Below are 27,472 nucleotides of genomic sequence, written 5' to 3' on the forward strand. Positions count from 1 at the left end.
TATCTATCTATCTATCTATCTATCTATCTATCTATCTATCTATCTATATCTATCTATAAGCTCCAAGAGAAATGCTAGATTTCTTTAAGGGAATGCAGGGATGCATGTTTTATTTCCCAGAGTGAGTCTCCAGAGGCAGCAAGCTTCTTAGAGAAGCCTCACAAACCCACAGCTGCTAAGCTGTAGAGTAGCAGCTCTCTCCACCAACAGCATTGCCTTCACCTGTGAGATGCAGATTCCTGGACCCACCTCACACCCATTCTGGGTGAGGCTCAGCAATTTGTGTTTTAAAAAGCCAGCAATTTGTGTTTTAAAAAATATAGATATCTATAGATACATAGATAGATAGATAGATGGATCATAAGAGATGATAAGGAGAAACTAACCGGGTTATAGACAGTGGCAGCTTGGGAGGTGAAGCTACCTTAGAAATGGGGCTTTTGAAAAGCCTCTATGGGAACAGACACTTTCATGAAACTTTTGAGCTAAGTCCTGAGTGATGGAATGAGCCAGGTCTGTGAGGTTCTGGGGAAATTGCAATCCTTATGAAGAAAAGCACAAGTGCAAAGGTCTAGGGGCCGGGATTCATGTTCGAGTGACAAGAAAGAATATCTATGTCCATGTGTGCTGCAGTGTTTCTCCACCAGGGTTCCCAAGAGAATGAGACTCTATAGGAAATGACCTGCAAGACTATTTCCCAAATTCTCTCAAGTCTGGGATGGAATGAAATTATGATTCTAGAGGAACAAGAGAGAAGCCACTACGTGTAACACATGCTTTATAGCATTCTGGTTTCATTCTATAAAAGAACCCCAGCTGAGAAGGACTGACTGCAGGGAGGCAGGTCGGAAAGGGATTCCAATGAAGTCAGAGAGGCAGGCAGGGGCCAATAAGCATTTGGGGTTTGATTCTATGTGCAGTGGCAGGCACCGGAAGGTTTCAAACAGTGGAATGGCACATTCTGACAGGTTTGTGAAGGATCACTGGCTGCCGTTTGGAGAACGGACCGCAGAAAGACAAAGGAAAGACAGCCAGTTGGGAGGCGTTTGTATTACTGCAGAGGAAAGATGATAAGGCTAGCATGGCTAGGGTGGAAGAAGAGACACATTTAGAATATGGGTTGAATGTAGAGTTGGGCTTGGTTATGGACTCAGTGTGAAGCCAGGTGAGGGAAGACAAGAGAAAGTTATGAATCTAACAGGATTCCTGAGCAATTCCTGATTGGTGATGCCATGGGAGAATGTGGGAAAGACTAGGGAAAGAGTGGAATCTAGGATGAGAATCATGAGATGGTAAGTCAACAGTGGAATATACGAGTTTGGATCTCAAAGGAGAGGCAAGGATGAGATACACAAACAAGGGAGTTATCACTGTATAAAAGTGTTTAAATCATACAATAGGATGAGATCAATGAACTCTGTCAATTTCTCTTCCATTTTCCCTCAAATTTATTTATTCCTCTTATTCCTGCTGCCATTAATCTTTGTTTCCCAAAAGATCTACTGCAGTACTTCTGTAACAGGCCTGTGGTCTCTCTCCTCAGCAATCCCTCCTGTACATAACCATACCTACCATTCATGTTCCTCTTCCACAAATTAGACTTTTTTTTTTATTCAATAAAAAACTGAGTACTCATGTACAAATCTCTCTGTTCAGTTCTTTGGGTGATTCAAAGAGGAACAAAAAATAGATTCTGACATTGAAAGCTTGTACTCTATAGAAAGGATGTGTTTGTAAAAAAACTGTATTTCTCGTCAGGCATGGTAGCTTATGCCTGTAATTCCAGCACTTTGGGAGGCTGAGGCAGGTGGATCATCTGAGGTCAGGAGTTCGAGACCAGCCTGGCCAACAGGGCAAAACCCTGTCTCTACTAAAAATACAAAAATTAGCCGGATGTGGTAGTGTGCACTTGTAATCCAAGCTACTCAGAAGGTTGAGGCAGGAGAATTGCTTGAACTTGGGAGGTGGAGCGTTGCGATGAGCTGAGATTGTGCCACTGCACTCCAGCCCCAGCAACAGAGTGAGACTCTGTCTCAAAAATAAATAAGTAAGTAAATAAATAAATAAATAACTATGTTTCAGGGTAGAGAGTGACAAGGACCTTAGGAAGGAAAAGAAAAATAAGTATTATGGCCATTTTGGGGGATGAAGAAGTGACTCTTCGCTCCATGAATTTGGAAAGTTTTTGTTAGGAAAGTTGTCTTTGAGTTGGAACAAGAGGTCAAAATTACTTCTTGGCTTGTCGATTGAAGTGTGTGGTCCTTACGATCCCTAGTCTCTGAGAATCTTCTTAATTAGCTTCTCTCCCACTCTCTGATGTTCCAATGCCGGCATTTTTAATGGTTCGGTGTTAGGTGATCTTTTCTTGGTGCCACACTCATTCTCTAGGCAAGCTCATCGACGCGGATGGCAAATCCATCATGTCCCTTCAATTCATTGCCTTTCATTTAAAAATGCAAATCTGCCCGTCAGTGTGTGCTCAAAGCCTGGCAATTCCACAGCTGTCAGGATTAACAGGAAACGTCAGACCTCCCTCCCATATCTCTTGCTTTTCTCCTCCTCTCTCTCTGAACTCTAACCACTCCAAGTTCCTCCAATAATATACACCCCATCCTGCCTCAGGGGCTTTATCCATGCGATTCCTGGTGTTTGTAAAATTTTATTTCCAGCTTCCATATCACCCAGGGAACTTCTACTCCTACTACTTCTCAGTTTCAATGTCAACCCCAGAAAGCCATCTCTGAATTCACAGGGACTTATTGTTTTATCTTCTCACCACATTTTGTATCTTTTCTTTACTGAAATATCAGAATTATAATTGTTTCATTTATTTGTGCTATTTGCTTTCTATTTCTCTGTCCCAACAGTCTATAAACACCCCCAGGCCTGAAATGAGTTGCCCATGTTCATCACTGCAAGACCTGGACTGCACAGGTGCACTTTAATTTTTATTGCTGAGTAGAAGCCTGCTGTTCCACCGCTTCCTGATTTCACTTTGTGCTCCCTCACTTCTTGTACATACCTCCCTCAGCATTTCAGTGCAATTTCTCCTGTAATGTTATACATGACATTTCCACCTCTTAAAACTCTAGCCATTCTGAAGGGTCATTCTGTCTTCCCGCTTGACCATGAAGTCCTCCCATTCACTCCTGACCACACCCGATCCCCACTCCTGACCGCACCCGATCCCCACTCCTGACCGCACCCGATCCCCACTCCTGACCACACCCGATCCCCACTCCTGACCGCACCGGATCCCCACTCCTGACCACACCTGACCCCCACTCCTGACCGTACCCGATCCCCACTCCTGATCGCACCCGATCCCCACCCCTGGCCACACCGGATCCCCACTCCTGACCGCACCTGATGGAGGTGGTCTCCACCGCCTCTAAACTTCTGGTGTATTCTCAGAGTTATTCTAATTGACATGGATCACCACTGTGAAGCTCTGCAGTGATTTGTAGGCATGCGTTACCTCTGACTTTCAGATTTTTAAACTGTCAAGTTTGGTATTACTATATATTCTATAAGTTTGTATGCACTGACAGAATCTACCATAAGATTATAGAAGTGGGGAAGTTTCACACTTGTGAAATGAATGAAAAGCTACCCCAAAAGCCTTTGCTGCTTAAAGGGTTAATATTCGGAAAACTCTCAACTGTAGAGCACCAGATTTCTACATAACATTGGAAAAAGAGAGAATCACCATTCTTGCCTGTGGACTATAATTTCCAAAGAGCTCAAGGATGTTTCTAGTCTGATTTTAAGAAATGTAGTTGTTCCTCATCCATTTGTTGTCAGGATAACATGATCATGCTGGAATCATGATAGTTTACGTGACCTCCCATGCCCAGATGGTCAAGGGACTTAAACCATATTGTAAGAGGACCAATTAGAGATACCTGACTGTTTAGCTCATGAGGAAATGCAATATGAAAAAGAAACAGGCATCCTGACTATCCTCAAATATTAAAAGGACTCTCAAATAAAAGCAAAATTAGATTTATTTTAAAATGGCCCCAAGAAACCTTTCTAGGAATAATGAACGAATATTTCAGGGAGACAGATATTTACTTAAGGTAAAGGAGAACATTACAATATCCAGAGCCCTCCAATGATAAAACAAATTACCTTAGAAGATATCGAGTCTCCTTTTGCTTGAGGCATTCAAGGAGAAGTTGTATAAATATTTAACAGGAATGTTAAAGGCAGTTTCAAACACTGCAAGGTTGTACCTACCATCCTTCCACACCTGAGATGCTTTGATTCCATCGTAATAACAGCTGAAATGCACAAGGCACGAATCCCATGCCAGATCCTGTTCTAATCATTGTACATGCATTATCTCATTTAATTGTCACAACAATTGTTATTACATCCGTGACTAAAGTTAAGAAAACTGAAGCACGGAGACATTAAATGATTTGTCTTAGTTCCCATAATGTTTACGTAATTTGACACCTAATTCTTACCTAATTTGACACCAGGAAATCTTTTTCCAGCGCCCAGCCTGTTATTTCGCCTTTCATATTCATATGGCAGCTGTATGTCCAAAACAGAAAGGCCTTGCCTAGGAAAGTGTCAGGCTGATTTCAAACTCCAGACCTCAGGTGATCCGCCCGCCTTGGCCTCCCAAAGTGCTGGGATAACAGGTGTGAGCCACCGTGTCCGGCTGTATTTTAATTCTTATAAATTAGCTGGGCATGGTGGCTCATGCCTGTAATCCCAGCATTTTGGGAGGCTGAGGTTCGTGGATTGTCTGAGGTCAGGAGTTCGAGACCAGCTTGGCCAACATAGTGAAATCCCGTCTCTACTAAAAATACAAAACATTAGCTGGGTGTGGTGGCGGGCACCTGTAATCCCAACTACCAGGGAGGCTGAGGCAGGAGAATCACTTGAATGGGGGAGATGGAGGTTGCAGTGAGCCAAGATCGCACTACTGCACTCCAGCCTGGGCGACAGAGCAAGTCTCCATCTCAAACCAAACCAAACCAAAACAAAACAAAAACAGCAACAACAACAAAACTAAGCTTGAATTTCAGTGCTCCTGCAAAGAAAAAAGGAGCTACTATCTAAAACCCAGAAAGTATATAGGGTAAGGAGAAGGGGGACATGATGTAGGATTGTTGCTACCAGATAGGAAAGGGAAAAAGAGCACGTTAGGAAACAGTGACAGAAATCAAAGAAGAAAGCAAGGCGATTAATAGTAGGGGCATGAAACAAAGCTAAAACCTGAAGGAGTAAGATAGAGACATCCCAGCTATGTTGAGACTGATGCTGAACACAGAGGTCTCCTGTCCTGCTTCCTGTTTTGGTCTCTGAAAGGAAGTGTCTTGTACAAGCACAAGGGACATGAGGAGAGAACCTACTGTGATCTAGAAGTTACTGAGCATTCTTAATGGGGGATGTGAAAAGTAACAAGTGACCCGAAGGGCTGTAAGAAGATTCCTTTATGAGGGGTGACATTGCCCCCTAGAAGCCAAAGGTAGAATACCCAAGCCAGGGTTCAGGTACGGAGTTCCACGGAGGCCCACAGCTATTGTTGTTGTTGTTTTGTTTTTTTGTTTTTGAAACATAGTTTCACTCTTCTTGCCCAGGCTGAAGTGCAATGGCACGATCTTGGCTCGCTGCAAACTCTGCCTCCCTGGTTCCAATGATTCTCCTGCCTCAGTCTCCCAAGTAGTTGGGATTACAGGCATGCACCACCACGCCCAGCTAATTTTGTACGTTTAGTGGAGACAGGGTTTCACCGTGTCAATCAGGCTGGTCTCAAACTCCTGACCTCAGGTGATGCACTCGCCTCAGCCTCCCAAAGTGCTGGGATTACAGGTGTGAGCCACCGCGCCTGGCCCCATAGATGTTATACTCCAGCAAGAGCAAAGTGAGACTCGTTGGCTGGGGAGATTGAAAACATTGCTCATGGCCAATGTTGAGAGAAACAAGTTTACCGGAAGTGACTCCATCAGCTGATACCAGCTTATGAGAGACCAGGCATGGCAAGGGATAGTCCCGGCACGGCATGGATGACTCAAGGGTGCAGGAAACAGCATAAAACTCAAGCCTAGACTTGAGACTCAGTCATTAACACAGAACAAATAGTTTTTCTTTGTACTGAAATGCTATCTTGAGAAGAATAATTGTGTATGTACACTAAGATAATTTTTTTCAATTAAAAAGACAAACCTGAGCATTTAGACAAAAGAGACTGAATTGACCAAGAAGAAGCTAATTTAAAACAAAGACACTGTTTAATTTAATTGAGGGTTTAAAATACTTCTTGACCATCCAAAAGGGATCCACAAAGAAGTCTGGACCAGAAACATATATAACAGACTAGTATATGTGAAATTATGTGTGTACGTGTGTACAGACACATTTGGCACATCTTAATATGCTGGGAGTTAAGTTGCTCCCTCTAAACATTCAATTAAATAAAGGAAGTTGAGACCAGTGCAGAGACTCATGTCTATAATCACCTTGGGAGGCCGAGGCAGGTGAATCAGTTGAAGTCAGGAGTTCAAGATCAGCCCGAGCAACATGGTGAAACCCCATCTCTACAAAACATACAAAACATTAGCCAGGCGTACTGCACCTACCTGTAGTCCTAACTACTCAGGAGGCTGAGGTGGGAGGATCACCTGAGTCCAAGAGGTCAAAGCTGAAGTGAACTGTGATCACACTACTGTACTCCAGCCTGGGCAACAGAGCAAGACCCTGTCTCAAAAACAAAAAAACAAACAAACAAAAAGGAAACACAGTTGAGCTTCTTGAACTACTTATACATGAGGTTTTAATTCATAAAAGCGTTCAGTTTATTTGAGAAATACTTCTTGTTGTTCTATTGAAGCAAACCTAATTGAGGAAAAAAAAAAAAAAACAGAGTCAGTGTCCAGTAATGGCTCCGCGATACGCAGCCCTCTGAATGTGACGACCACATGCTCTGCTTTGCCTTTTACCTGACTGCCAGCAGCCTGCGGAGCAGCACCAAAGGTAAATTTCAATTCTTGATGGTTTTCTAACGTTTAACATTTACTAAGTGCATTTTCCACCAGAACCTTCAGAGTTGCCCAGCAATTTCATTTGGGATTTATCACTAAATGTCTTTGAGCTCACACATGGTATTAAAAGTGTGCAACTGCAGTAAGGATTACATTATTTTAATCCTGTAACTAGTGCTTACAGTTTGCTGCTTCATTTCAAATTATTGTACTTGCTGGAAAATTACACATATAACAATATAAAAATATTTAAAATATGAATGGGTTATACATGTGTTTTAAGCATATAATAAGGTGATTTTCAATGTCATAGTGAGAGATATTATAATTCATATAGTTTATAAAATGTGGAGATAACTAATACAATGTAAAGTGATAAGTGAAACAGATTAAATTCACACAGTGCTAGGTTTTTGAAAGCATTTCATTTTAACTCAACTTGAGTCAAAAATATAACATGGTTGCACGGAAAAAAGAAATCTAATGCAGGAAACGTCTTATCCCCCGATCCTTTAGTAGTCACTTGCTGAATTACAGTCTCATACTTTGGGAAACACCAAGATATAAAATTAAATTATTAACCAACTGAAACACGAATAAATGAAAGAAAGTTGTAGAAAGCCAACTGGAGATTACGTATATGTTAAAAGTTTATTTATATGTTTGAAAAAAGTAGAAATAAGAAATGCATAGATTTTAGACTTGGTGTATATATCAGTAGCATGAACTGTGAAGGATGAGGGTCTCAAATTCTGTTTTGACTCTCTGGGTAAGACGAGATTCACAATGTAAAAGGTAGAACAAATGTTAGTGAGAGGAAACCTCAAGTAGATGAGGGCATTGTAATGTAGTATGCAGATACTCCAAATGAATATATGTATTTTTGATCAATTAGTTAAAAATTAAATCTCTGACTTATTTCTGTAATCTTTGAGAAACCATGGCCACTGGAGGAAGAAGACGGAGAAGGTAAACACCATAAACAGGTAAGCTATATATCAAATCTCAAAATAGATTATTAAAATAATTGTAAATAAGGAGTTAGAAAATAAATGTTGATTTGTTAGATAATTTTCTTTATGTCCCTTAGAGGAAAGTCCATCAACAGAATGTGATAAACACGACATAAATACTTCGTTGCAAAAATTCTGTAAAGATCTACTATGGTATCGTTATAAACAAAGAAGAGGGGTAAGTTCTCAGCTAATGGAACGACGATTCTTAAACTAGGTGGAATAATTGATTGCTCTCAATCTAAAGTGATATTTGCACTGAAAAGCTGAAGCCATTTTTTGTCGCTGTCTGATGGGCACATTTGTGTGTTGCTGATTTTTATTTTTCGAATGAAAAGAAGTTAAGATCTTTTGACAAATATATTGGATGAAATAATTTTTTTTTTTGAGACAGGGTGTTGCTCCAAACATCACAATTTAGCCTAGCCTACCTTACATATGTTCAGAATACTTACATTAGCCTATAGTTCAGCAAAGTTCTCTAACACAAAGCCTATGTTATGATAGTGTTGAATATCTCATGTAATTTATTAAATATTGTGCTGAAAGTGAAAGATGCAATGGTCATATGGGAGCTCAAAGCACGGTTTCTACTGAATGTGTATTGCTTTCCCACTCATAAGTCAAACCATTGTTAAGTTGGGGAACATCTGTAATTAGTTTTTAATTGATCAGTAACTATGTGCTGATCACTATTCTAACTCATAGATATATATACATATATGTATGTATATATGTGCTAAATATACACATGTGCTAAACACTATTCTAACTCATAGATATACATATATATGTATTATTATTATTTTTTGAGACAGAGTCTCGCTCTGTCTCTCAGGCTGGAGTGTAATGGTGCAATCTCCACTCACTGCAACCTCCACCTCCCTGGTTCAAGCGATTATCTTGTTTTAGCCTTCACTCACTGCAACCTCCACCTCCCAGGTTCAAGTGACTCTCCTGCCTTAGCCTCCTGAGTAGCTGGAATTACAGGCATATACCACCATGCCCAGCTAATTTTTGTTATTTTACCAGAGACAGGGTTTCACCATGTTGGCCAGGCTGGTCTTGAACTCCTGACCTCAAGTGATTCTCCCTCCTCAGCCTCCCAAAATGCTAGGATTACAGGCTAGAGTCACCACAATGGGTGGATGATAGAATGTTAAAGAAGCAACTTAGAAGGTGTTTAGTCAAATTTCTTTCAATTGTACATTTTAGAAACTCAGTATAAAATAACTTAAATAAGAAATGAAATTTATTGGCTTATGTAAATTGGAAGATACATAAGGTTGGCTCATGGGGTTTGAATTATATTATTGGGGTTCTATATTTCTCTTCATCTTTTAGCTTTGCTTTTTCTCTGACAGGTTTAGAGTAAAAGACTGCCACTGACTATCTTAGTCTTGTATTTCCTTTACCATCCATGGTACCAGAGAAGGAACAGTGTTTCTCTTTATGGTCCCAGCAAAAATTCTGTGGAAAGTGTTGATTGACCTGATTTGGGCCATGTCCTACAATCATGGAGGCCAGAGCCATTGGATATTTCAATTGGTTAGGCTGAGAGCTAGAGAACATCTTTGTAGTGAACAATGAAGAGAGTAAGAAAGAAATCAGATGGTAACTAAACCACATGGCATGTTTACACACAAGAAAGGAGGACTTGGTTGACAGGTGCATGGAGGAGAGCAACTGAAAAGGCAGACTGAAAACCATAGATGCCTATCTGTGCTTCGCCATCTACTCCGTTAGTAAGATTCAATGTGAAGCCCTATGCTAGGATCCAAAATTAAAGTTAAAACAAGAAAATGAAAGAAATACGGCTTTACAGTGAAACACATACAAAAGAAGAAGAAAAGTTTAGCGACTGTAAACTGGATGCATGAAGGTTGCAGTATGTTGCAGCTAGGAAAAAACAAACAAGCCAACAGGAACAACAGCAGGTAATGCCTACATTAAAGAGGAAGATATTTAGATGCAGGACACCGTGGGGGAAGCACGGAACTCTTATTTTTCAGCTCACCACAAACAGTAGATGTGGTGGCAGGATCTCTAGGAAAAAGTTAAAATTCAGACAGAACTTACTATTCAGGGAAGAATAGCCAAGATGGCAAAAAGACTGGACACGAGGTCCTAAGAGTGAACAATGGGTGGGTGGCTGAGTAGCCGATTGAGGCTGGAGACCACGGCTTTTGGGTTCTGTGAAGGAAGAATCTGGTACAACTGATCCAAGGTTGGGAATTTTCACCCCAAGTGCTGTGGAAGGACAAGGGGGCAAGAGAATTGAAGGACCCACAGAAGAAAGGCGGGAGTGCTTCTCCCTGGGGTTCACCTGTGGAGGAAATGAAGCCAGGAGGGGAGGACAGGGAGGAAATGAGGCAAAGGATTGATGAATGAAATCCACAGTTCTGGAGTCCTGGGAGGAAGACAGTGGGAGGTAGAGGAACAAGCAGGGCAAACCAGAGATTTTTGTGTTTCAGCTGAATATTCCAAATGTATAATAATTTTAAAAGTGGTACCAAGGCCAAGAATGCAGTCATGGAAGTGGATTTCTGAAACACAGTCAAACGAAGACCAAGTTTGTTGGATTCTAATCAAGGAACTTGGATAGAAGGTCTTAACTGGGTGGACTTCCTCTTTGGTGTTAAAATCACAAGACAATGAGTGGATTTAGGATGGAAAAACATGACTCAGAAGCTGAAATCCACAGTGACTTGAGGGCATGTCCATGAGTTTGGTCGTTGACAATGCAAAGGAAAAGTACATGAGGGTGTAACCTGCGAGCAGCACCTCAAAGGAGAAAGATGAATATGAAGTTCTAACGAGTACTTGAGCAACTGAATTTCTTTTTTATACACTGACAGACTTTTAAAACTTTATTTTCATTTAATATGAACGTCATGTAGGATATATAAAAATTAAAACTAAGAGACACATTGCCTTTGTAAATCTATGTTTTTACATAACGGTTTTGTTAGATTTATTCTTCCATCAGTGAAAACATTTCTTAAACACGAATTCCATTTCCATTTAAACAATTTGTAAGCAAAGTCTGGGTCTGATTACTTTTTGGATATATTTAATGTTTGTCTCCTGAAGTTTGTCTTCGTGTACTTTAAGATGTTGATTTGTCTTTCTATGTCTTAAATGCATGATTATATATATTCTGTTCATTTTTCAATAAGAGATAATGTCCATCTAGGAAATAAATAGATTTTATAAAAAATTTTTAAAAAGTTAGACAATAGTCATGAGTAGCAAAGGGGTAAGTTTCCCAGAGCCACAAATTTCATGGCTTAAAACAACGTCAATCTACTCTCTTACAGTTCTGGAATCCAGAAATTTGAAATGAGTCTTACGGAGCTGAAATCAAGCCCACCCCAGAGCTGGGCTTCACCTGGATGCCCTACGAAAGACGCCTTTGCTCACCTCTTCCAACTCCTGGTGGTTGCTGGCGTTCCTTGCGTTGTAGACTTGTCGTCCCAACGTCTTCCTCCTTGGCCCCACTGCCTTCTCCTCTCCTGTGTGGGCATCATCAACTCTCCCTTTCTCTCTCTCTCTCTCTTTTTTTTTTTTGAGACGGATCCCGCTCTGTCGCCCAGGCTGGCGTGCAGTGGTGCAGTGGTGCGATCTGGGCTCACTGCAAGCTCCGCCTCCCGGGTTCCCACCATTCTCCTGCCTCAGCCTCCTGTGTAGCTGGGACTACAGGTGCCGCCACCACGCCTGGCTAATTTTTGTATTTTTAGTAGAGATGGGGTTTCACCATGTTAGCCAGGATGGTCTCGATCTCCTGACCTCGTGATCTGCCCGTCTCAGCCTCCCAAAATGCTGGGATTACAGGCGTGAGCCACTGCGCCCAGCCCCCTTTCCCTCTGTCTTAAAAGGATATGAATGTGACTGCATTTAGGACCTACCTGGATAATTTAGAATAATCTCCCCATCTCAAGACACTTAACATAATCACACATGCAAAGAACTTCTGTTTTCTTTAATCATATGAGTTAACATGTACACATTTCAGAGATGAGAATATGGGTATCTTTAGGGCACCATTTTTTCAGCCCGTTGGAAATGGTAGATGTGGAAGAAGAGGAGCTAAAATTCAATCAGACCAGGGGTCTGCAATCTGTAGCCTGCAAGTCAGTGCCTGTTTTTATAAATAAAGTTTTATTGGAGCAAGCCATGCCAGTTTTTTCTTTTTTTTTTGCATAATGTTTATGGCTGCTTTCCTGCTACCTGGAAGAGTTGAGTGGTTGTAACAGTAACCATATGGTCCTCAAAGCTGAAAATGTTTACTATCTGGCCCTTTACAGAAAAAGTTTGGCCATCCCTGGGTTAGATCAAGAATGTGGCAAATTGTACTAGGGGGATTATAAAGTTTTAATTTAAAGTTGATCAAGCCTGTAATCCCAGCACTTTGGGAGGCTGAGACGGGCAGATCACGAGGTCAGAGATCAAGACCATCCTGGCTAACACGGTGAAATCCCGTCTCTACTAAAAAATACAAAAAACTAGCCGGGCGAGGTGGCGGGCGCCTGTAGTCCCAGCTACTCGGGAGGCTGAGGCAAGAGAATGGCGTAAACCCGGGAGGTGGAGCTTGCAGTGAGCTGAGATCCGGCCACTGCACTCCAGCCTGGGCGACAGAGTGAGACTCCCTCTCAAAAAAAAAAAATAAATAAATAAAATAAATAAATAAATAAATAAAATAAAGTTGAGCAGCAGACAGGTGAGGGTGAGAACTTCAGTGGATGAAAAACCTACAAAATACCATTAGATTTTACAGTTAGACTTTAGTCGTTTTGGGTAGGCATATTTTATTCAAATGGTGAAATAGAAAATAGATATTAAGAAGAAAATCCTAAGGAAATGGATATTAGTAAAATATTTTGCAACCTGCTTAAGATTTTTAGTTTTATTATACCTTTTATATATATACAAATATGTATTTACCAACTACATATGAGTTGATAAAATGCATATGCTTGGAAATATTTTTCAATAAGTTTGTATATGGACTTGAAGGAAAAGCTAGAATGGAAGTATAATAGCATCACAGGGTAAAAATAAAGCTAAAGATGAGGGAAAATAATACTATTAGTGCTTTATGATTTCTATTGAGAAAATCAAAGTTCTATGAATGCATAGCTCATTCCAGAGTAATCAATACAAACTATGTCTAACATATGTGCACTTTTGGTTTCTGGGCCAGTAAAGAGATGTAATTGCTGTGTGTGTGTGTGTGTGTGTGTGTGTGTGTGTGTGTGTGATGTTGCTCAATTCTGTCTGGAAAGGCTTGGCATGTCTGTAGACAAGGTGTGGAGGGAGAGGGGCTGAAGGAACAAGGCACGGAGGCAGGCCGTGAGTGAGATGCCATCTCAGTGAGAATGCAGAGGGTGGGCGTGGAAGGCTCACGGAGCTCCAGGTAGGAAGATTCACCCGATAGGAAAGAGGAAGCCTATTTCTCTCCAGGGTCCGGGGAGGAGGAAATGCATGGAGGCACCAAGAAACACTGATGTGCACGGGAGAACAGAAAGGGGTTCTGAAGCTACAGCAAATGGAATGTGTCTAATTCACAGATGTTAGAAACATGGGGTCTATAAATGGTCCTGAGAAAACTGAGTCCCTAGAGGATTTAGTGAGAAATTTTATCAGAAACCCGGAGAGTAGGGTCATCTGCCGGTGGGAGAAAGTCAGGGTGAGGCTGGGGAACTGGCTGTGGAAAATATGTGTAACAGCTGTGGCGGAGGCACGCAGGAATTTAACTGGGGGCGACGAAGGCTGTGAGCAGACTGGGGGAAGTGGTGTGAGCACGTGTGTGTGTGTTATAGAGAGAAAGACAGACAGAGCTGCTCTGATGGTGCTCTGCAATATTTGAGTAGGAGCTGTTGGAGTGTGCCGAAGAGGTCATCCTTCAGCACAGGCTTATTACAACAGGTTCGGCCACAGTCGAAGGGCAACAGGGATTTTCACAGATAGGCAGTGACTGCTTCCATGTGAGCCAAGTACAAAGGGCAGGTGCCTGAGAAAATAGGAAGCTGTCTGGAAAGGAATCGCATCACTCCTTCTTATATCCTCAGTGACTGGAATATTTTCTGGCCGAATAATGAAAAATGACTTTTTTTTTTGAGAGCTGACAATATTCATCATCACATACTCCCAAGTGGTGTGACTATTAGCACCTACACTCCTCCCTTACCATGAACCCATAAGAAAGCTGGGCGCAGGGATGGTGAAGGATTTGCCGGAAGAGTAAGCTAGTGAGGATTCAGTCCTGGGTCCATGTGACCCTGAATTTATTCCCTGCTGTGAAGCTTCCTCTGATAAATGAACAGAGGCCACATGCAACAGTTGCGGGAGGAGGGTGAATGAACTCAGCCTTGGTTCCATATGGTTCCTCGAAGCCTGGAGTTCACAACATTTGTGCAAAGCAGTGCCATTAATATAAGTCTTTCCACATTTTACTGCCTGTTGTAGAGTCTGCTTGTCTTTCTGACAAAGGCAAAACTTTCTGGCAAGCAGAAGCCCCAAGGTGCTACATCAGGGCTGTCCTGTGGGGATGGGGCTTAAGACAAAGGCAGAACTGGAGAACACAGGCAGAGGAACGAATTAGGAAACCTAAAACAGTTCAGACAAAGACTCAATGCACAGTGGGCTGGGCAGAAACGTGAGACACTCACAGATGCTGAGGTAGGGGGTCTGGGACCAGAGAAACCAGCCAATGTTGGGGTGTGGTGTGAACAAGAGACATATCAAAAATCCCAAAGGCCCTGATCCCCAGAACCAGGCCTTTTTTAGGGGGCTTCGTTTTACCATGGGAGTGGAGGAGGGACTATGAAGTTGACAAAGTCAATTTGGACAATACTAACTGTAATTTATGTTGTGTGCGGTGTCCCCAGTTATCTGCCTGTGCTATAATCCACTCTTCCTGTGGGTCATTTATAACTCATGACTATTTCTCCTACTGTAACCCACACCCATGTCTGAATGGCGGTCTCATGCCACCCACCTCTTCTCCCCGCTGTGCTTTGCTCTCACAGCTTGTTATCTATTGTTTTGACAAAAATGATCCACGGTCGCATGATAATTTCCCTTTGTGATGAAGTGCAATTGATTGGTGACAGTGATTGTTCATGCTCCTCAGGGCTCGATTAGGAAAGGCCCATAGCTTTTGCAGCAAGTTGAGTTTTCCAGATGTGTAATTTCCTCCCAAATAGGACCTTTCCCAGTTGATCCAAAGCATCGGTATCACACAGCTCAGGCTGAGCAACGCAGCCTTCCCCAGCCTCTCGCCTTCAGTTCTGACAACAAATACGTGGCACAGTAGCCCTAGGGTCCTGCGCCTCTGTCCACTGTACCCCTCACCCCAACTTTGGCTGGTCCCCACTTTTAGAATTAGTCCACTTTTGATCCAGGAGAATTTGGAGACAATTCAGTAAAGCTGTTTTATTTTTTGTGGATTCCACTTATGCATGCTGTTCCTGTTCCCCATGGCCATTGAAAATTGCAAGCCTGCTACACTTCGAAGGAAAGGGTGGTGGAACAAACCAATTAGCATCCCCATCATAATCACTCACCTATGAGCAGGCTGCTGACTGTCTGAAGTGCATGACAAGCACAGACTTCAGAGTCCCGAGCTGGAGAAGCGGTATCCAAATCACAAATCAATCCACTGAGAGGCTTTTCAGGCGAATAAAAAAGGCAATCAGCACCCGGACTCCAGGGCTGTTTTCTTCTTCATGTCTGCCTGTTCCCCCTTTCATGTGTACCCCAGTGTTTCTACAAAAAAACATAATAAGGACACTCAGGGCCTTCAAACAAAGCAAAATGCGATCCCTTTGTGGCTGGTGCATCAATAAATGAATGGTGCTCCCTAGACCCTGGAAGAGAGATATCAGATGTGCTTGGGGATCTTAATAATTATTAGGGACTAGACTAGTTGAGAAATGTGCTTTTTCTGTAACACCTGGAGCAACAAAAGCCAAGAGAGAGCAGGAGAAAAAAAAATGTTTTTTTTAGGTCTGCTTTGAAATTCATTTTTCCTCCTTAGTAGGGACCTGCCAATCAAACTCCTGAAGTAAGAAAAAGGTCATTCTTACAAAAAAACAACCAAGGGAAGACTTTCCCTTACCTTTGGCATATACAAACACTGGGAGGGAAAATAATACTATTGGTGCTTTATGATTTCTATTGAGAAAATCAATGTTCTGTGAATGCATAGCTCATTCCAGAATAATCAGTACAAACCATGTCTAACATATGTGTACTTTTGGTTTCTGGGCCAGTAAAGAGATGCAATTTTGTTTTTAACTGAAATTTGACCGAAACTCTGCTCTGAAACGTTCTTTTTTCAGACATAGCGGGAGAAAGGGTGTCATTCTATTCCTTTTGTCTGTAAGGAAAAACTCTATTTCCTTTCCTTAGCCCCTTGTCCCTAATCCTTCTTCTCTCCCTTTTCTTTTTATAAGGAAGTTATAGAATTTTATAAAAATGCTGTATGTTTGAGAGAATCATGAAATATTAAAGTTGGAAGTGATTTTTAGACACCACCAAGCCAAGCTCCCTCCTTTTATAGACAAGAAAATTGAGGTTCAGATATGTTGAAACTTATCCAAATTCTACACCTACTTAGCAGCAAAGCCAGAAACAAAATACAGGTCTCTTCCCTTCCAGTGTAGTGCTCTATCTCCTAGGCTAGGGATTTCCAAAATTGCCTGATTATCCAAATTACTCTGGGCCCTTGTGAATGATACAAATCCCAGGTCTTCTCTGGAGATCCTGCGTCCAGCGTGATCATCTTTCCAGGTGATTCTCAGGGCCAAGCATTATTTGGGAAACACTTCATGAAAACATGTTGCTCTACCTTTTTCTCTCAAAGGGGGATTCTCTTTCACCATCTGCAGTGGCTGCTGCCTTGGACAGAGAGGCAGGGAGTGGAGGTGGAAAGAGCCAGGTTTGTTCTGACGTCTGGCAGCCTCCTCCAGGGCAGTGAAGCAGGAAATGGAGAGTAACTTTCATGCGTGACCACGGCAGACCTCAGCCACTTTTACCTGGTCCAAACTCCCAAACTCTTATTGTCCCTTTAGGTAGCACTCATATGTTGCCTATTATTGAGTTAGTTTTCCATTCATATTTGCATTTCTTGGCCACTTTAATAAATTGTAGGATTACTAAGAAGAGAAAGAATGTCTAGCTCATCCTTACTTACCTCTGAGTATGTAACATTACACCTTGTTAATTATTTGATTTAAGCTCCATTTTTACTTCCAATTTATAAGACAGAAGACAGGACAGTATATGCCTCTTCTTCTGGCATAATCAACCAAAAGCAATTAGGAGGATTTTTTAAAAAAATGCACATTCCATTCCTATAGAAAGTAGTAATACCTGGAAAATCAATAATACCTGAGAAAAGACTGCCAAATACTGTGAAGGTCAAACAGGAGTGTTGGAAGATATATATAGGGAATGCCTGTAGCTGCAAATTTCAGACTCAGACAGGAGAACACTATTCTTTCAAAGTAACCCTCACATCACACACTCTCATATACAGCCACGGGAAAGGGCTGATGGCAGGAGTTGTTTCAGTTCTGGTTGGCTATAAAGAGGAGCAAGGCAGGGCCGTGTGCGGTGGCTCACGCCTGTAATACCAGCACTTTGGGAGGTTGAGGCGGACGGATCATTTGAGTTCAGGAGTTCAAGACCAGCTTGGCGAACATGGTGAAACCTTGTTTCTGCTAAAAATACAAAAATTAGCCGAGCGTGGTGGTACACTCCTGTACTCCCAGCTACTTGGGAGGCCGAGGCAGGAGAATTGCTTGAACCCAGGAGATGGAGGTTGCAGTGAGCCGAGATCTTGCCAGTGCTCTCCAGCCTGGGCAACAGAGCAAGACTCCATCACAAAAAAGAAAAACAGGAAATGAGGAGCGAGGCAGAAGGCTGAGTGGGGAGTTGCAGATGCATGCCAGGGGAGAAGAGACTCTCTGTATTGTGGGCAGCGCTTTAGCTGCTGCCTCTGACAAATGAGAACATGTAGAGGCTAATAACTAAATTATACATACAATTCTCTTTTGTAAGGAGAATTTCTCCTAGCCTGAACTCACCTGGTTCAAAAACGAAAAATGAGGAGGAGGAGGAGGAAAAAGGGGAGAAGGAGGAAGTACTGCTCTATACAATTAAAAGAAAAAACAATGAGGCAAACAAACACCCACTGGAAAACAATACAATCAAATTAAAAGAAAAATAAAAGAATGACTATATACAGCTACACACACATTAAGAAACCTTACCATGACACTGCTTCTATTTAAAAAATGTTCCACATAATTAATAAAAAAAACTACAGGGAAATGTGTCAGGAAAACAGGGAAAGCTGAAACCTAAGCTAGCAGAGATCAGGAAATAAGTAAAAAATTTAGAACACTGTCGCAGAAATGAAGGCCACATTACAGGTAGCAAAACAGAGAACAGACACTTACACATACCTAATAAAGGCCATGGAAAATACTATTTAAAAAGTAATAAAAATGAAATGAACAAAGAACTGAAAAGGACAACAGAGGAAATAATAGGTAATGCTAGATAATGAAAGACTGATAAAGAAAATCCAACACATAAATAATTGGTACCCCGTCCCAAAAGAAGAGGCTCCATAAACTTTCCATAATTTGTCTAAGAAGTGATGTACTATGTCTTAGCAGCAAAAAGACGAAGAACTGTCACCAATAGGACATACCCTGATAACAATACTGGATTTCAAAACTCAACAAAAGAAGGAGATTGAATGCCAAAATAAAAATTTTTGATTTCAAAATGTGAGAATCACATTATTATTGTAAGATCAATGAAAAACTATATCTGGGTCTGCATTGTCACAGAGACAGTAAACTTACAATGTTTCAGAATTTGCCACATCCTGAACCGAGAAAATCTTAAAGAATCATGAGGTGGCTACTTCCTAGGCCTTTGCTCTATAGACGATAAAAACACAAGCTCACTCCGGTGGAAAACTGGAGCTGGGACAAGGGCTAGAGCCAACCGTTGTTAGTCATGTTATGTTCAAATATCTGAAATCCTAAGGTGCCTCACTAGTGGACTTACTCAGAGAAAGCAATGTTTTGTACCCATAATGTGAAAAACATGTATTTTGAAAAGGACAAAATAAAAAAAACCCATCCACTTAAAATTTTAAAGGTGTTTCTTAAACAACTATTGATAACAGAAGTTGTCACACTGTACAGGCTCTTGAAAATAGTGATAATGGAGACATGGTGTTGCTAAAACGGTTTTCAGGAAAAAAGTCCTGCCTTAGGTATTTTCTTCTTTCTTTGCCACAAAGAAAGAATAAAAATAAATGAGATAAGAACTGAATTCAAGAAGTTAGAAAAGGAGGGAAAAGGCCAAAGAAAAGAATTTCTAAAGATAAAAATTCTGTTAAACTTGTGTTATATATTAGCGTCTTTATTTCTGCCTCTCCTCTGAATGTCACTACATTTATAATGAAATTCACACACATGCATGTGTGCATGTGCACGTGCACACATACACACACACACACACACACCCCTAAACAGGCAAAAAGAACCAAATAGGAGGCAACAGAAATTAAGAGATGCAACCACAAATGCTGCAGCCAGACTGAATGGTGAATGACTTTCCAGTCTGGAAGAAAGCTGCAACCTCACCCAGCAGGGACAAAGCCAGCACTCACTTTTCACCATAGTTCCTTTTGTACTATCTAGATATTGCTCCATGTGCATGTATTATTTTTAAAAAATAAACAGTTAAAAAAAGTGCTTCCCCCCTACATTTAATATTATAGGTTATGATTCTATGTCTTGAAAATTAAACTCCACGTCAGGGATAAAGGAACGCTAGAGGAATGAGATTGTGGCTTTGAGCTCATTTCAGTCTCCTTCTGTTCCTAAATGTCTCAATCCTTTCACAGGAGACAAAACAGATCCCCTGGAGGGTAATAGTTCTGAGGTCCCCTGGTCCTCTTCTATGCCATAAAATGTGGCATAGAAATCACAGTCTGAGCTTTGTCTCCAAATCCTATCTTAGCCTATGTTCAATCTCACAGCCTTTCACCGACCCAGTGAGAAGGTTATGAGAAATTAGCTTGGCTTAATTAAGACTCATAGGGTAAAGGTTCAAGGAAAGGCAGGAAAAAAAAAAAAAATCCCAATCTATCCCTGAAAGAGCAAGAGGCAATTCTGGAGTGAAACTCAGCTATAGTCCTTACAAACTATGTGATCCCAAGCAACACACTTAGTCTTGATTTTTTTCATCTATAAAACTGGGGAAAATATCCACTTTGCAAGTAGTTATAGGAGCTAAGTGAGTCAATGAACATAAAGAATCTGGCACAATAAGAGCACTTAACTAACAGCTGCTTCTTTCTCACCCCCTAAACACCTCTCCTTCATTCTAAGCAAACCTCCCCACCTGTTGACACCGCCAGATCACCAGAAGTGGTGAGGCCAGCTTTCATAAAATCTGTGAGGCTGATCCATACCCAAAAAGAATAAAATTTAAGAAGCTGAGATCAGCAATATGAGAATGAATTTTTCCATATCCTGGTTCCACTTATTACATTATTAGAAACAAAAAAGTGAAGGAAAAATAAAGTATAAATTTTAAATAGATGTGTTACCCGAGGTCAGTCTGAGCTAGGGAAAATAACTCAGGAATATGGGTTAAAGCAACATCATCTGCAGGGCCAACACCAAGACTGCTGGGTTCCCAGCTCCTGGAATGTTGGTGTCCCCAGGACTCTGCACACAGTCCTCTTATCTTCTTAAGCTACATACGAATGCACACAGGTCCTGTTTCAATCACCTATTTGCTGATGACTTTTAAAGCTTCATCTCCACTCAGATGTCTCTTCTAAATTCCAGACCAATACACAATGTTGCCTTCTAGACATCGCCAACTTGACCCATTAAACTTGACATGCCCCACACTGAACTCATGACTGCCCCATGTTGGCCCTAGGCAGGTAAGTCTGCTCCTTCTCTGTCCCTTGTCTCACCACACAGAAGAGCCAATGACGACAGGGCTGAGCCAATTACCAAAGGGCTAGATTCTTCCTTTTCCTATAACCGTCACGAGGCAAACACCTGTCCATTCTACTTCACAAATACACTGAAAGTCTGACACCTCCGGTCCTTTCTAATAGCCACTTTTCCAGTTCAAATCATCTCATTTCCTTCCAGGAGTTATATAACATTAGTTTCCTAACAGTATCATCGTGGGGCCCCATCCAAGTCACCATTCATACCAACACCACATCGATCATTTTGGAACTCAGAAAAGGTCAACTCACTCTTGAACTAACTTATTTTCCATGCCTCCTTATCACTTATAAACTAAAATCTAAAATTCATTGTACAGCACATAAACTCCTGCTCATTTTTAGCCTCGCATCCCATGACCTAGCCACTGTATTTGTTAGTTTGTCAACTGCCACAAGCAATTGATAATTACAAAATCAACAACTTGTTTATTTGCTTTAGTCTTTACATCTGCCATTCTTTCCTCTTAAAAAGTGCTTTTTCCTCTTACCTTTCCAGAGAAATACTAAAACCCAATTTCTGGATGCCTCCATGGTGAGACCTTCCCTCAAATGTGCTACTTAACAAACACACAGGCACTTCTTCTCTCTACAGAACTTGCTATAAAAGGGCTTGCCAAGTGATTACAACTGTTACAACTCATGTCATTTTCTCTCATGATGATCCATTTAAGAGAAGGAATTTGTATTCACTAATACCCAGTACCATGATTAGCACATTGATGGAACCTAATGGAAGTTCCCTGAATGAGGAAAGATTCTTCTTTGCATTCTCAAAAGCTCTCAGAACCTTTCCATATGCCCCCAACTAACTGGTACCGTCCTTTCCTTCAAAATGCCATGACATCTCTAACTTTGCTACCAATATTTACTGCTTTTAAGGGCATGAATACGGGACATCAAAACTGGTATATCAAGATTAATTTGGACACAGTTGAATTCGCCACCTCTCAACCAATGAAGCTTCCAGCCCTGCCACTGTGTGTGTGTGTGTGTGTGTGTGTGTGTGTGTGTGTAGCATTCACAAACAATGGAGAGGCTTAACATCTTGGGATTTATCAGATTCATCCATCCTGTTTGATACCTTCCCCAACATTTATTTTTTTTATTTATTTATTTTTTTTTTTTGAGACGGAGTCTGGCTCTGTCTCCCAGGCTGGAGTGCAGTGGCCGGATCTCAGCTCACTGCAAGCTCTGCCTCCCGGGTTTACACCATTCTCCTGCCTCAGCCTCCGGAGTAGCTGGGACTACAGGCGCCCACCACCTCGCCCGGCTAGTTTTTTGTATTTTTAGTAGAGACGGGGTTTCACCGTGTTAGCCAGGATGGTCTCGATCTCCTGACCCCCTGATCCGCCCGTCTCGGCCTCCCAAAGTGCTGGGATTACAGGCTTGAGCCACCGCGCCCGGCCCCCAACATTTATTATTGGGCAATATTTCTTACATTCTCTGTTTTTTCTATTTCCAGTGCCACTCCTATTTGCTCCTTTATTTCAAAAGCTTTCAAAGTGATCTTTTTGCCTAAGGTCTATTATGTGACTGATCCAGGAAAAACATACTGAACGTTTGCTTTCATCGAGTCATTCCTTAATTCTCAACTTAAACACTTCTGTGTTCCTGCAATTAGGTTTACATTCCTCATCTGACATTAAAAATCCTGGGAACTATACAGCTTGGCTTCAGATTTATAAACCCAACATTGTCCAACATAAACCCTCTGTGAAACCTTTCTGTTTTTGAATTAGTCTTATACGTTCCAACAAGAACCATATTCCTATCTGTGCTCATGCTGTTTCTCACCAAAATACTTCACTGCTGCCTTTTTTTTTTCCACACAAATCCTACTTATTCTTCAAGGACGAACGCAAATTCTATATTCCCCGTAAGGTGTCCCTGAGTATTCCAGATCACATTGAGCCTGCTCTTCTCTGAATTTCTTTATCACACTTCAGCACATACACTGTATTTCATCACTTCCTATGTATGATTCTCATATTAGTATGTTTTCATGCTGCTGATAAAGATATACCCAAGACTGGACACTTTACAAAAGAAAGAGGTTTAATGGACTTACAGCTCCATGTGGCTGGGGAGTCTTCACAGTCATGGTGGAAGGTGAAAGGCATGTGTCACGTGGCGGCAGGCAAGAGAAGAGGGCTTGTGCAGGGAAACTCCCCTTTTCAAAACCATCAGATCTCGTGAGACTTATTTGCTATCACAAGAACAGCATGGAAAAGATCTGCCCCCATGACTCAGTTACCACCTACCGGGTCCCTCCCACAACATGTGGGAATTCAAGATGAGATTTGGGTGGGGACACAGCCAAACCATATCATTTCTGGTGTGCATCTTAGGGCTCACTGAGAGAGAGAGAGAGAAAGAGAGAGAGAGAGACTGTGTGTGTGTCTGTGTGTGTGTGGTAATAAATTGATCAGGAAAAAAAAAATCAACTGGAGCTCTGTTTCCTTCTCTGACTCTAGCATGCTCCCTTTAAATCTGAAAATCTGAATCTTTACCACATGAGTCGGAGCCCCAGGAGTAATTAATTCTCAGCTTGTTGGGTAATTGATCCTCAGGAAGTGGCTTAGCTAATGTACATTTCAAAAATTTAGTTGAAATGGGTATCGTGCATACACAGAAAGTTTTGTGCAGACTTAGCTTCCTGTTCTTTGTCATTTTCTTTGACATCTTTGGGGAATGATTGGGGCCCCCACCCTCACCTTCAACACACATAAATTATTTTGTTGAGAGATGTTTCATTGGAAGAAAACTGTTCGAGGGACAAGGCACGCACTTGAAATTTTTACATTTAATCATGAAAATGGACACAGATCCCTTCATGGTTATCCTGTAGCCATAGTGTTTCAGTTTAGATGGGAAAGACTTCCAGGTCCAGGAAGAGGTTCAGTTCAGAGGGGTGGGGACAGGTGAGGATGTGTAAGTTTGACTTTCATGAGAAATGAAGACAAGCTCACGAGCGAAATGGACATGGGTGATAACGGTTGGATCATACATCAGAAAGAGACAGCCTTAGCACCATGTCTTGGCACTACCCAGCATACCCACTGGAAACCCTGCCTCGCACAAGCCTCTACACATAGCTCTGTCAGCTCGCCAGGTACATCCACTCATTCCCAGGCTTCTGGGATGCTTTCTTTGGGCACTTTCTGACCACAATTGCCTAATTTCCAAGGGTATTCCTGATGGTAAATACAGCCTGGATCCTTAGGTATTAACTCAATTCTTGTAGTTCTAGGACTCTTATCTACCTGACATTATCAGGAATATTAATGGGTAAGCATACGATTCAGCAAATAACTAATTTTTTTTTTTTTTTTTTTTGAGACGGAGTCTTGCTCTGTCGCCCAGGCTGGAGTGTGGTGGTGCTATCTCGGCTCACTGCAAGCTCTGCCTCCCGGGTTCAAGCCATTCTCCTGCCTCAGCCTCCCGAGTAGCTGGGACTACAGGTGCCGCCACCACGCCCGGCTAATGTTTTTTTTTTTTTTGTATTTTTAGTAGAGACCGGGTTTCACTGTGGTCTCCATCTCCTGACCTTGTGATCCACCCACCTCGGTCTCCCAAAGTGCTGGGATTACAGGCGTGAGCCACCGTGCCCGGCCAGCAAATACTAGTTTCTGCATGTCTAGATATTAATGCTAAGATAAAAAGCTAAATAATTTGTATTTCAACTTTCGTTGAATATTCTGTAATTCTCATTCTTGAGTCACATGGTTTTTATCTATTTTTAAGTGACATGGAAAAGAAAAAATATATATAGCACAGTGCTCAGGAGTTCAAGCTTCAGGTTAAAACCTGGGATGCTCCAGTTACCTAGCTCCGTGACCTTGGGTGAATTATTTAGTGACTCTGTGCTTTTGCTACTTCCCCTGTGAAATAGGGCGGATATTAGTGCTTGCCTATGAAGGCTGTGTCAGGATGATTAAGGAAGATAACACATGTGAGATGGTACCTAGAACAGCACTGGTTAAGTATCATTATCATGTTCTTATTATAGATCTGCTAAACACCTTCCAATTCACCTTGGAGTTCAAGGTCTCATAAGTACAAGGAATATTATATTTAGGAAATAGTTCTTTTAACCACCTTGAATAACTCACTGACTAGTTTTGCCTTCTATTATCTTTCTTGTTTAATATCTGAATTACTGGGAGAAGCAGGGTAGCTCAACTGGCCTCTAGAATCAGCTGACCCACATTCCATTTCAGGCCTGCCACTCTGCCACTCACCAGCTCCATGAACTTCAGCAAGAAACTGACTTTTCCCAAGCCTTCTTTTCTCTTTGTGTTAAAAAATATATTATTAATTGTCATAGATAATGTACATTAAAGAGTTCAATAATAACATGTAACAAGCTCTCAGGGATCAAAATAAATGATGGGAAAAATAGTAGAAGTCAGGACTGTGGGTGTGTTGATGGGCAGATATTGGCAGGGAGGGACAGATGGAGGCTCGTTAGACTCCAGGTTTATCTCCATCTGAGGTTTGGTCACATAAGTATGTATATTTATAAAAATCCATCAAGGTGTACACTTAAAACTTGCATTCTTTACCATATAAATGTTATCATTCAATAAAAGAGCTGCAGAGGTAAACAAAATATCTGAGAAGATCACACAGGCCTTATACTGTTTTTGAATAAATAAATATTTTCAGTTTTCTTACTACTGAATATAGACTAGCCGACCATCAGAAACTTAGACTATACCAAATATACATATAGTAAAGAGGAAATGTGGCCATCATTCATTTAAATTAATTAACATAGGAGTCGGGGAGGGGCTAGAATTTGAAAGACTGTTCCCGTGTAGATTAAACATGGTGACCCGAGTCCCAGTGTTGGAGACACACCCCCGCCCAGGTGGTGTGTCTGAGTAACTGGCAGCCTTTCTGCTTCCTGACGCTCCCCCCAGGGGCATCATTACTTCAGGACTACAGAACTTGGCCCCCCAGCTTTCCCGGCAGCCGCCTAGCCGCAGAGGAGCCCGGGTGCCAGGCTACTGCCTTGCCGCAGAGGAGACCCTGGTGCCAGAGGCTATCACACTTCCAAACAGACAAAACTCTTGGTCTCAAAACAGGCCCCGAGGGATATGAGCATTCTGCATGGAGGTTCACATGCCCTGTGTGTCCAGGATGGCACACTGATAAAACTCTCCTGCAGGCAGAAACCAGAGAGAATCCTTCTGGACATCAAAAGAGAAAAAAGTGAGTTCATTGCCTCCCACTCCACACCCTGCAGCAGAACTTAACTAGGATTTGGAGACGGCTGCATGAACCGGCCCTGCATCTCAGCTCAGCTTCCCCCCACAGTCCATCATCACACTCAGGGGCCACTGGAGGCAGGGGTGCAAAGGAACAACAGTCATCAGTCTTTGCTGAGTACTGCCTACATGCCAGGCTCTGAGCTAAGGATTTACTTGTGTGGTCCTTTGAATTCTCATCCCAACACTACGTGTCAGGTGGCATTATCTTTATATCACAGAGAAGGGGTAGAAGGGGTAGAAGCCTAGAAAGGCTACAGAAAACCAAGCCAGGATTGGAACCCAGGTCAGACTGATCCCAAGATCTGGATTTTTCATCCTTAGAAAAAAATTTACTTTGGAAAGCTTCCTAAATGTACAGATAAAAGGATGATAAATAGAGGGTCTTTGAAACTCTCATGTGTAAATGAGTATGTATGGTTTTCTGAAGAAGTAGAAACAATTACAATATTAACTTACAATGATATAACTGTCATCAATTTGCATACAGCATATATCTTCTTGGCTGAATTCAACAAGATAATGTAGAAGAATAAATGATATTTCCAAAAAATTTCTGGGCTTAGTAAGTTGCTACATGCCTTAGGTCGAGTTAGCAGCAAACATCCTGTGAAATGAACAGAGAGGGTCTCCTCTGGAGTGCTCCCCAAGAGTCAGCACAGGGGGCAGCTGAGTGATGGAGTCCCAGAGGGCCCTCATCCTGTCCCACGGGACCTCTGAGCTGAGTGATGGAGCAGAGGGGACCCTCAGCCTGTCCCAGAGGATTCTGACCTAAGTGATGGAGCACAGTGGACCCTTAACTTATCCCAGAGGGCTCTGAGCTGAGTGATGAAGCAGAGTGGACCCTCCGCCTGTCCCAGAGGGTCTCTGAGCTGAGTGATGGAGCAGAGTGAACCCTCAGCCTATCCCACGGGGTCTCTGAGCTGAGTGATGGAGCAGAGTGGACCCTCCGCCTGTCCCACGGGGTCTCTGAGCTGAGTGATGGAGCAGAGTGGACCCTCCGCCTGTCCCAGAGGGTCTCTGAGCTGAGTGATGGAGCACAGTGAACCCTCAGCCTGTCCCAGAGGATTCTGAGCTGAGTGATGGAGCAGAGTGGACCCTCAGCCTGTCCCAGAG

The 27,472-nt window shown here is 42.0% G+C and overlaps 1 long non-coding RNA gene across 2 annotated transcripts in view; it reads right to left on the minus strand.

Annotated features, from left to right (window-relative positions):
- Positions 1 to 12,669: 12,669 nt before the first annotated feature.
- LOC111546304 overlaps positions 12,670 to 27,472 on the minus strand; it is a 211,934-nt gene continuing 197,131 nt past the window's right edge. For both annotated transcript variants that reach the window (XR_002732723.2, XR_004228693.1), the window contains 2 exons: positions 15,583 to 15,784; positions 12,670 to 12,765 (listed from right to left, as the gene is read on the minus strand). This is a non-coding gene — a long non-coding RNA (uncharacterized LOC111546304). The remainder of the gene's footprint in view (positions 12,766 to 15,582; positions 15,785 to 27,472) is intronic.

Source organism: Piliocolobus tephrosceles, chromosome X (assembly GCF_002776525.5).
Source record: "Piliocolobus tephrosceles isolate RC106 chromosome X, ASM277652v3, whole genome shotgun sequence".
NCBI classification, from domain to species: domain Eukaryota; kingdom Metazoa; phylum Chordata; class Mammalia; order Primates; family Cercopithecidae; genus Piliocolobus; species Piliocolobus tephrosceles.